The 8,922-nt window shown below is 38.8% G+C and overlaps 1 pseudogene; it reads left to right on the top strand.

The window, feature by feature from the left end:
* The first annotated feature begins 4,668 nt into the window (after nt 1–4,668).
* On the top strand, nt 4,669–5,712 carry LOC148695082 (uncharacterized; annotated as a pseudogene).
* Nucleotides 5,713–8,922: the final 3,210 nt, after the last annotated feature.

Below are 8,922 nucleotides of genomic sequence, written 5' to 3'. Positions count from 1 at the left end.
AGATTTGATTGGGCTTGCATGTGATATTTGTGGATCTCAATAGAATTTTGAATTTTGAATTTTGAATTTTGAGATTTGAAATTTCACCAATATTTTCACTCACCATTTCTCCCTAAAATTGGCCACCCTTTAAAGAAAGGGTCATTTGGGCCTTTCTTGCAATGACATGAAGTTGTGTACTTTTGTGTATTTACATTTTTTGTCCAAAGTTTATGCTTGCACATTTAGGCCCTCATTAACTAAGGGACAAATAGTTTAGTCCTTTGAATGAAATTTTATTTGGTCATGAATTTTTGGATCCTTGTTATAATAACTTAAAGGTTTTGAACTTCTAAGTATTTGCGCTTTGACCCTTAAAGTTTATGCATTTGCATTTAAGTCCTCATTAAGTAAAAGAAAGAAATTGTTTTGTTCTTTTCATGAGACTTAAGATTAAGGTTCTAAAAGACGCTAAACGTTAGTCAGGTGGCAGGCTGGAGCCTAGCACCTAGGCGGCTAGGCGGGGGCCCAAGTGGATTTAAGTAAATTTACTATATATCATATAAATTAATTAAATTTACTATATAATATATAAATAATATTACATCTATGTTATTATTTTAATATTGTTGTAGGCATAATACTGAACAATTATGGAGGCTATATAGAGAGAAGGTCATAGAGAGAATAAGAGAGAGATGTGTAATTATGGGTGTGTATCATTCCATTCCATTGTGCCTTTATTTATAGTAGTAGGGAAGGTTAATTCCTTACCCTTTTAGAATTACAACTCTAATAAGATATTAACTACTAAAAGGAATATAAAAGATATCCTTGGATATGTTAGGATTTACACAATCACATTCCTATTCCAAGAGGACTGCAACACTCTCTTGAGTGTGTAAATACTCAAGTAAATAACGCATCAAGTCTTCAGTGATGAAGCAAGTATAGTTGATGAAGTTGTCGGCACAATGAGCAAATGCGAGTCTCAAATCAACGGAAGAATGCATAAAAGTAAAACTCTTAAAACCTCGCTATGGTAAAACACAAGGTGGGAGAAAAACCCATAGTCTAAGTAGAAAAGTGAGAAGTTGCATTAAATCAAAACGATACGCCTTTTGGATGCAAGTGGAAGAGCTCACAAGGGTATGATCAGCCCAGGATGGGTGCCTCGTTAAAACCTAGTTAAGTAGCAAAAACCCAGTGGGAAAGATGCTCCTAATCGTAGGGAAAAAGAATACATTAAGATCAAGTGAGTATACTACTGTATACTCCCCCTGAGTTTGACATAACTTTCAAATGAGAACTACAAGCATTGCATATGAATAGTTAGGCATACCAATTCCTTTGACAAGCTTCTGGAAGGTTAACTTCAGCAGTGACGTCGTGTAAAGGTCGGCAAGGTTGTCTGGGATCGGCTTGCATGACTTCAGTCTCCTGATGTTTTACTGATGTAGATGTGGACGCAATATGTCTTGGTGTTGACTTCGTTGATGTATCATGGCTTGGTCGGGTGGATACATTCAGCATAATCTTCATAGATCATTGTTGGGACTCAACGATGGATGAAAATACAGCAAGTACTTTGAATATGCTCAACAATAACTTCTAACCATGTCTCACTTGTGGCGTAGTGAAGTGAGCTGAGTCTTGGAATGATTCGAAGATTTCACAACTAAGTTCATATCATGGACCTCCAAGATATTGCGATATCCCTAATGGTAAAGACATAACCATTTGGGGATTTTGCCTTGTGCGGGTTTGATAAGTAACCAGTGTCAGTATAACAAGCAAGGCAAACATCATTCTGAGGATCAGGGGCTTGGATGTGCTTGAGATGTGTTGGGATTTGATTTGCCCAAATTCGTAGTACCTTCAGGGTACATCTTTAATACCAATTCAGTGGTTGTGTGTAAGCGCAGTGCTGCATCTTTACCAATAGATCAACAGTGAAGGAGATGTCCTGTCTAAATACAATGAGCTAAGTACAACGAAGCACAAAGTTAAACTTAGATATGGAATTTTAGATTCCATAACCTCTTCACGGGTCTTATTTGTATATAACGTACGGACGATCATAGGTATACTCAAAGGTAACACATTCGGGGTGTACTTCGACTGGTAGACCAAAATACCATTAGAACAAGGCTGGAACTTCAAGTCAAAGAATAAATGAGTTTTCCTAAGATCTTTGATCTCAAATTCCATCTTTAGGTGCGAGGTAGTTTTCTCAAGCTCTTCTGGAGTCTTAATGAGATTCATGTCAACGATATAAATTGTCACTCTAGCAATTTGGAATAAGACTTCATAGTTTAACACGCAAGGGTATAATTCATATCCTTGACTGTTCAAATACTCACTTAGACAGGTATACCACATTCGTTGGATTGTAAGTGAATGCCTTAAATAAGTTACGAGGGTGTTCTGTGGTTTAGGAACTATTTGAACCCATCTATATAATTCTTCAGGAGCTTATGATAGGAGCATATTTAGGCGACTTAGCTAGCTTATTCTTGTGCATTTGTGTTATTATTTCTTAGTTATGTCGTATTTCAACTCATTTTCGTGTGTTTGTAGGTCCAAAGGGTTAAAGTACCAAGAAAGCGTATTTTGGTGCATTTTGGAGCAGTTTTGGGCACTAAGTGGATAACTTGTATATGGGCCAACATGGATGGACGAATTTGGAATTCAAAAGGCTAGAAATCTAATGAGAAGATGAAGGAACTAAACTCAAGACAAAGTGGATAAGGAATTAGCTCAAAAAAGGAAACATTATCCAAAACCTTATCTTATCTTATCCTATCCTAACCTTACCATGCCTTAATCCTAGTTGCAAGGGGATCTAAATAGATATTTCTAGAACCTATTTCTAGAAGCATGCTCTTCTAGAAGTCCCAAATCAGCCACAAAACACATTATTTCTCGAAACCCTACAAAGGTGGCGCCTATTCCCTTCTAGAAGGCCTTGCCTTGCCTTGCAAGCCATTCCCTCATTCCCTCCAATTTGTGCTGCACCCTCTAGGCCCTATCCCTTATTGATTCTGATTTTTTGGGCCTCATTCCTTGTGGATTTGGGTTACACAAATCCTTTTATGAAACTAATTGGGCCAAACCCACTCCTAGGTGGATTTAATCGCTTATTGCCGAACCTTAGGTCCCTAATCCAATAAATCTGCTAAGTATAACCCTAATCTAATTAACCCTAGGACTATATAAACATATTTTTAGCCACAAATTCACATCACCCCCTTATGCTATTCAGAAACTCTTTGCTGCAAGCCCTAGCCTCCATTCTCCTTCATTCATTCGCTCCATACACTTCCATATACAACCTGCCGCACTCTACCACCATAATCAGCCATCATTCATCATCCCAAGCAAGAATACGTCATCCATAACCCCCAAAATGACCACCCACATCTTGTGACGCAGCAAGGAAGAAAAAGGAAAGCCCTAGCCGTGTATGCCATTGGACTTGGAATTGCTGGAACGTTTTAGGTGTAATCTTTCTTGTGTTTTTCAATGTTTAATTTCAAGAATCTTTGCTTTGCAAGTATGAGGAACTAATCCCCTTTTGGCTAGGGGGAATTTCGAAACCATGGCTATATTTGCAATATGATTTGATTACTTCCAGTTGTGATTTCATGAATTGAGAATTCAATTTACTTATCTATTTGAATTAAAACTTGTTTATGTATATGGATTGAGAGTGCACACTTAATTTGTATGCATAAATCTGATGCTAGGGTATAAGGAAACTTCACCTAATCGTTGGGAACTTATATTCATAAGTAGTAAAGGTTGTTAGTCACAATCATGTTAAGTAAATTCTTAGCATAAGTATCATGCACTTTCATAGTTACGAATGCCTCGTCAACACTTATGATTTTCATACAATTTAATGATCTTTGATTGTTTTTCTATTATGCGCTTTCATGTAGAGAACTTTTGAGGAATAATTTGATTGTAATGCGCTAATTCCATTCAATTCAATGACCTAAGGAAAATCTGAGAGTTAATTTAAGCGTACCTAATTAACTTGGGGTGTTGAGGTTCATGATTCATTGAAAAAGTAACTGGAGATTGTTTTGTATGCAAGTATGTCATGTGTGGAGAAAAAACCTCCTAGCTAGCCCACCATCCACTTAATTCCACCAATTTCGTGCAAATTTGCCTAGTTTAATTTCTTGCTTTGTTTGTTTTATTTTCGTCCAAAACCAAATCCCCATTTATTTTAGAGTGTCTAACTAGTTAGAATATGTTTTAGATTGTGTTTTCAAGAGTTTTGAGTCAAGTTAGAACCAAATTTCGTCCAATTTTGTGTTTAGAGTCAAATCTGCCCAGTTTGTGTTTTTAGGCAGTTTTGAGTGTTTTTAGCTTATTTTGAGTCTTGTGAACTTGTTTTAAGTCTTTTAAGTTGAGTTAAGTGTTTTGAAGGTTAGTTTTATCTATTTGAGTCATTTTAAAGTGTTTAGCAATCCCTTCTAACCCCCGGTTTAAGAACGATCCCTACTTACTTATATACTACAATTTGTGTGTTAAGTTAATTTTCGCATCAAATTTTGGCGCCATTGCCGGGGATTAGCAAAGTTGCTAATCCCTTGTTATTTCTTTTTGTTTATTTTCGTGTGTATTTGGTTCTAGTTTCTGACCTTGTTTTGTTTTCTTGTTTTTAAGTACTAGTTTATGACTCGGAGTTCTCAACCGGTTCATCCGCATATCTTAGACTTAGACGACGATTTTGAGCGAACTTTGAGAAGGAAGAAGAATAAACAAGAGCCTCAACCACCTCAACCTGCACCAGATCTTGAAGAAGATGAAATACAAGTGGGAGAGGAGGCCACGACTCAGATTTTTGAGGAAGAACAAGCTATGGCAGCTGACAATGGAACAATCAAGGAGCTTTTCGCTTCGGGATTGGACAATGCCATGCCGCTATGCATTCAATATCCAAGGGCAGCCCTAAACAAGACCGACAAGTTTGAACTCAAGTCTAGCTTATTACACCATATTCCTAAGTTCCATGGGTTGTCCATGGAAGATCCTAATAAGCACTTGAAGGAGTTTGAGGTTGTTTGCTCAAGCATGACCCCGGTGAATGTTGACGGGAGTATTTTGAAGATGAAGGCTTTTCCCTTTTCTCTCTTGGAAAAGGCTAAAGATTGGTTATACGAACTAGCCCCCGGAACTGTCACATCATGGGAGAGAATGAAATGGGCGTTTTTGGAGAAGTTTTTCCCAACTTCTCGAGTCATTCTTTTACGCAAAAGAATTAGTGGCATTCAGCAAAACCAAGGTGAATCATTTCCAACTTATTATGAACGTTTTAAAACTCTTGTTGCTTCATGTCCACAACACCAAATGAAGGAGGAGCTTCTTCTTCAATATTTCTACGAAGGGCTTCTACCAATTGAACGCCAAATGCTAGATGCCTCAGCGGGAGGAGCTTTAGTGGACAAGATGCCCATGGCCGCCAAGACTCTCATTGCCAACCGAGCTTTAAATGCTTAACAATACGAAGGCATTGGTCAAAGAGACATACCACGACAGCAACAAGTTAATGAGGTAAGTGCTATTTCCGAACTTCAAAATCAAATGGCTAATCTTACTTCTCTTCTTTCGCAGGTGGTTGAAATACCAAAGGTACAAAGTGTGGCTATTTGTGGTGTGTGCTCAATGGATGGACATCTCACGGATAAGTTCCCTCAATTGATCGAGAACGGAGGGTGAGAATCTGCCAATGCCGTGGGTTAGGGAAGCCAAAACCAACCAAGGAGTGATCATTTCTCTAACACATATAATCCTAGTTGGAAAGATCATCCAAATTTCAAATGGAGGGAGCCCCAACAACCCCAACACGGTGCATTTAGGCAGCAACCTCCGGGATTCTATGAAAGGCAGTATGCACCCACACAACCCCAAACACAACCTACCCAACCCAAATTAGGTTCGTTCATAGATAACAATCAAAATTTTCAATTACTAACTTCATGGCGTAGGGAATGCAAAATAGGGACAAAAAGGTTAATGAATTAGAGAAGCAAGTAGGGCAGATTGTGAAGTTCATGGGCCAATTCAGAGAACAAGGCAAGTTGCCTAGTTTAACCATTGTCAACCCAAAATGAGGATTCGAATCTGCCAAAGCAATCATGTTGCAAAGTGGAAATCAAGTTGGAATGGCCTCACAACCATCTAAATCAACCCCAACTGAGGACGAAAAGTTGCAATTCGAGGAGGAGGAACAAGAGCAAGCCACAGCAAGGGTTGCACTACCCATGCCGCAGCCACCCAAACATCCCTGTTTGGCTTCTAAGGGTAAGGAGGTTCCAAATTTGATTAATTCTAATGCCATTCCTCCAAATGTACCTTTCCCTCATAGATTCATGCAAACGAAGAAGGAGGAGGCTGAAAAGGACATTTTGGAGACATTTAGAAAAGTACAAGTCAATATACCACTATTGGATGCAATTAAGCAAGTTCCAAGGTATGCTAAGTTTTTAAAAGAACTTTGCACTACTAGGAAGAGAATTTTGAACAAAGAGGTTGTCAAGGTAAGTGAAAATGTCTCAGCCATCTTGCAACGTAAATTGCCCCCTAAATGCAAAGATCCGGGTAGTTTTACGATTCCTTGTGTTATTGGCAATAATCATTTTGAACATGCCATGCTAGACTTAGGTGCATCCATTAATGTCATGCCTTACTCAATTTATGCATCTATGAACCTAGGTGAGTTAAAAAATGATGGTGTGATTATTCAATTGGCCGATAGATCTAATGCCTATCCAAAGGGTGTTTTGGAAGATGTTTTAGTGCAGGTCAATCATTTAATCTTTCCGACGGATTTCTACGTGCTTGAAATGGAAGAATCAAACCATTCCCCTTCGTTGCCAATCCTCCTTAGACGCCCATTCATGAAAACTGCCCGCACTAAGATTGATGTGTTTAATGGGACGTTGACAATGGAATTTGATGGGGAAGTTATTAATTTCAATCTTTCTGAATCTATCAAGTACCCTAGTGAGGATCATTCATGTTTTTCTATTGATGTAATTGATTCGTTGGCACAGGACCACTTTGAACAATTGAACGAAGATGCACTTGAATTAGTCATTACAAGAGGAATGGAATTCAAAAACAAAGAACCAGCCCCATTGGCAACCCACAGCATGCATGGAGAACACCATGCCGTGCCCCCTAATGTACATATGAGTGAGATAGTGGCTGTCCTTAAGTCATTGCCACTACAATCTGGTAAGTCTTTGAACCCAATTTCAATTCCAATTTCGACTAATAAGCCCATTCCTTCAGTTGTGCAGCCACCTTCCCTTGAACTTAAACCATTGCCAAGCCATTTGAAGTATGTTTTCTTGGGAAACTAAGAGACCTTGCCCGTCATTATCTCCTCCTCACTCACGGCACAAGAAGAAGGTAAGTTAGTGAGGGTGTTAAAGGAGTACAAAACATCAATTGGTTGGACCTTGGGCCGACATCAAGGGAATAAGCCCTACCACGTGCATGCATCATATACTTTTGGAGGAGGGGTCTAAAGCATCTCGAGAGGCTCAACGCCGACTCAACCCTCCAATGATGGAAGTTGTGAAGAAGAAGTTAATCAAGCTTTTGGATTGTGGAGTGATTTATCCAATTTCGGATAGTCGTTGGGTGTTTCCGGTTCAATGTGTTCCAAAGAAATCCGGAGTAACTGTGGTGACAAATGCCAAAAATGAGCTTGTTCCTACTCGAATCCAAACAGGTTGGAGGGTTTGTATTGATTATAGAAAGCTCAATGCCACTACAAGGAAGGATCATTTTCCGTTGCCATTCATTGATCAAATGCTTGAAAGGTTAGTGGGTTATGCTTTTTATTATTTTCTTGATGGATATTCAGGTTATAATCAAATTGTGATAGCTCTGGAAGATCAAGAGAAAACCACTTTTACATGCCCCTTTGGTACATTTGCTTATCGTCGCATGCCATTTGGTTTATGCAATGCACCTGCCACATTTCAAAGATGCATGATGAGCATATTTTTGGATTATGTTGAGAAAATTATTGAGGTTTTTATGGATGATTTCAACGTTTTTGGTGATTCATTTGATGGTTGTTTGAATAATCTTAGTTTGATTTTAAAGCAATGCATTGAAACTAACCTTGTTCTAAATTGGGAAAAATGTCATTTCATGGTTAAACAAGGCATAGTTTTAGGTCATACTATTTCTGAAAAAGATATTGAGGTTGATAAATCAAAGATAGATCTTGTGCACCACTTACCCTCTCCTACTTCCGTTAGAGAGGTTCGTTCTTTCCTTGGACATGTAGGTTTTTATCGAAGGTTCATTAAGGATTTCTCGAAGGTCTCCCAACCTCTATGCCGTCTCCTACAAAAAGATGCAACTTTTGATTTCAACAAGGAGTGCACGGTAGCTTTCCAACACCTCAAGGACTTGCTAACCACGACACCCATCATTGTTCCACCGGATTGGAGCCTTCCGTTTGAGCTCATGTGTGATGCATCCGACTATGCGTTAGGGGCTGTTTTAGGCCAAAGAAAGGACAAGAAGCCGCATGTTATCTACTACGCATCCCGGACATTGAATGATGCGCAATTAAACTATTCGACCACTGAAAAAGAACTTCTTGCCATTGTCTTTGCTTTAGATAAATTTCGGTCATATTTACTTGGTACTAAGGTTATTATTTTCACTGATCATGCAACTTTAAAGTATTTGTTCACCAAGAAAGAAGCTAAACCAAGGCTAATTCGATGGATGCTGCTTCTTCAAGAGTTTGACATCGAAATTAAAGACAAAAAAGGGAGTGAAAATGTGGTGGCTGGCCACCTAAGCCGTATGGTACATGAGGAGGAGCCTTTACCTATTTCAGAAACATTCCCTAGCGAGCAATTCCTATCCATTAAGGTAAGTGAGCCTTGGTATGCG

The sequence above is a fragment of the Pyrus communis genome, chromosome 8 (assembly GCF_041283825.1).
Source record: "Pyrus communis isolate YQ-2024b chromosome 8, ASM4128382v1, whole genome shotgun sequence".
Taxonomy (NCBI): Eukaryota; Viridiplantae; Streptophyta; class Magnoliopsida; order Rosales; family Rosaceae; genus Pyrus; species Pyrus communis.
The sequence above is the reverse complement of the archived record's forward strand: the minus strand, read 5'-3'. Positions and strand labels throughout refer to the sequence as shown.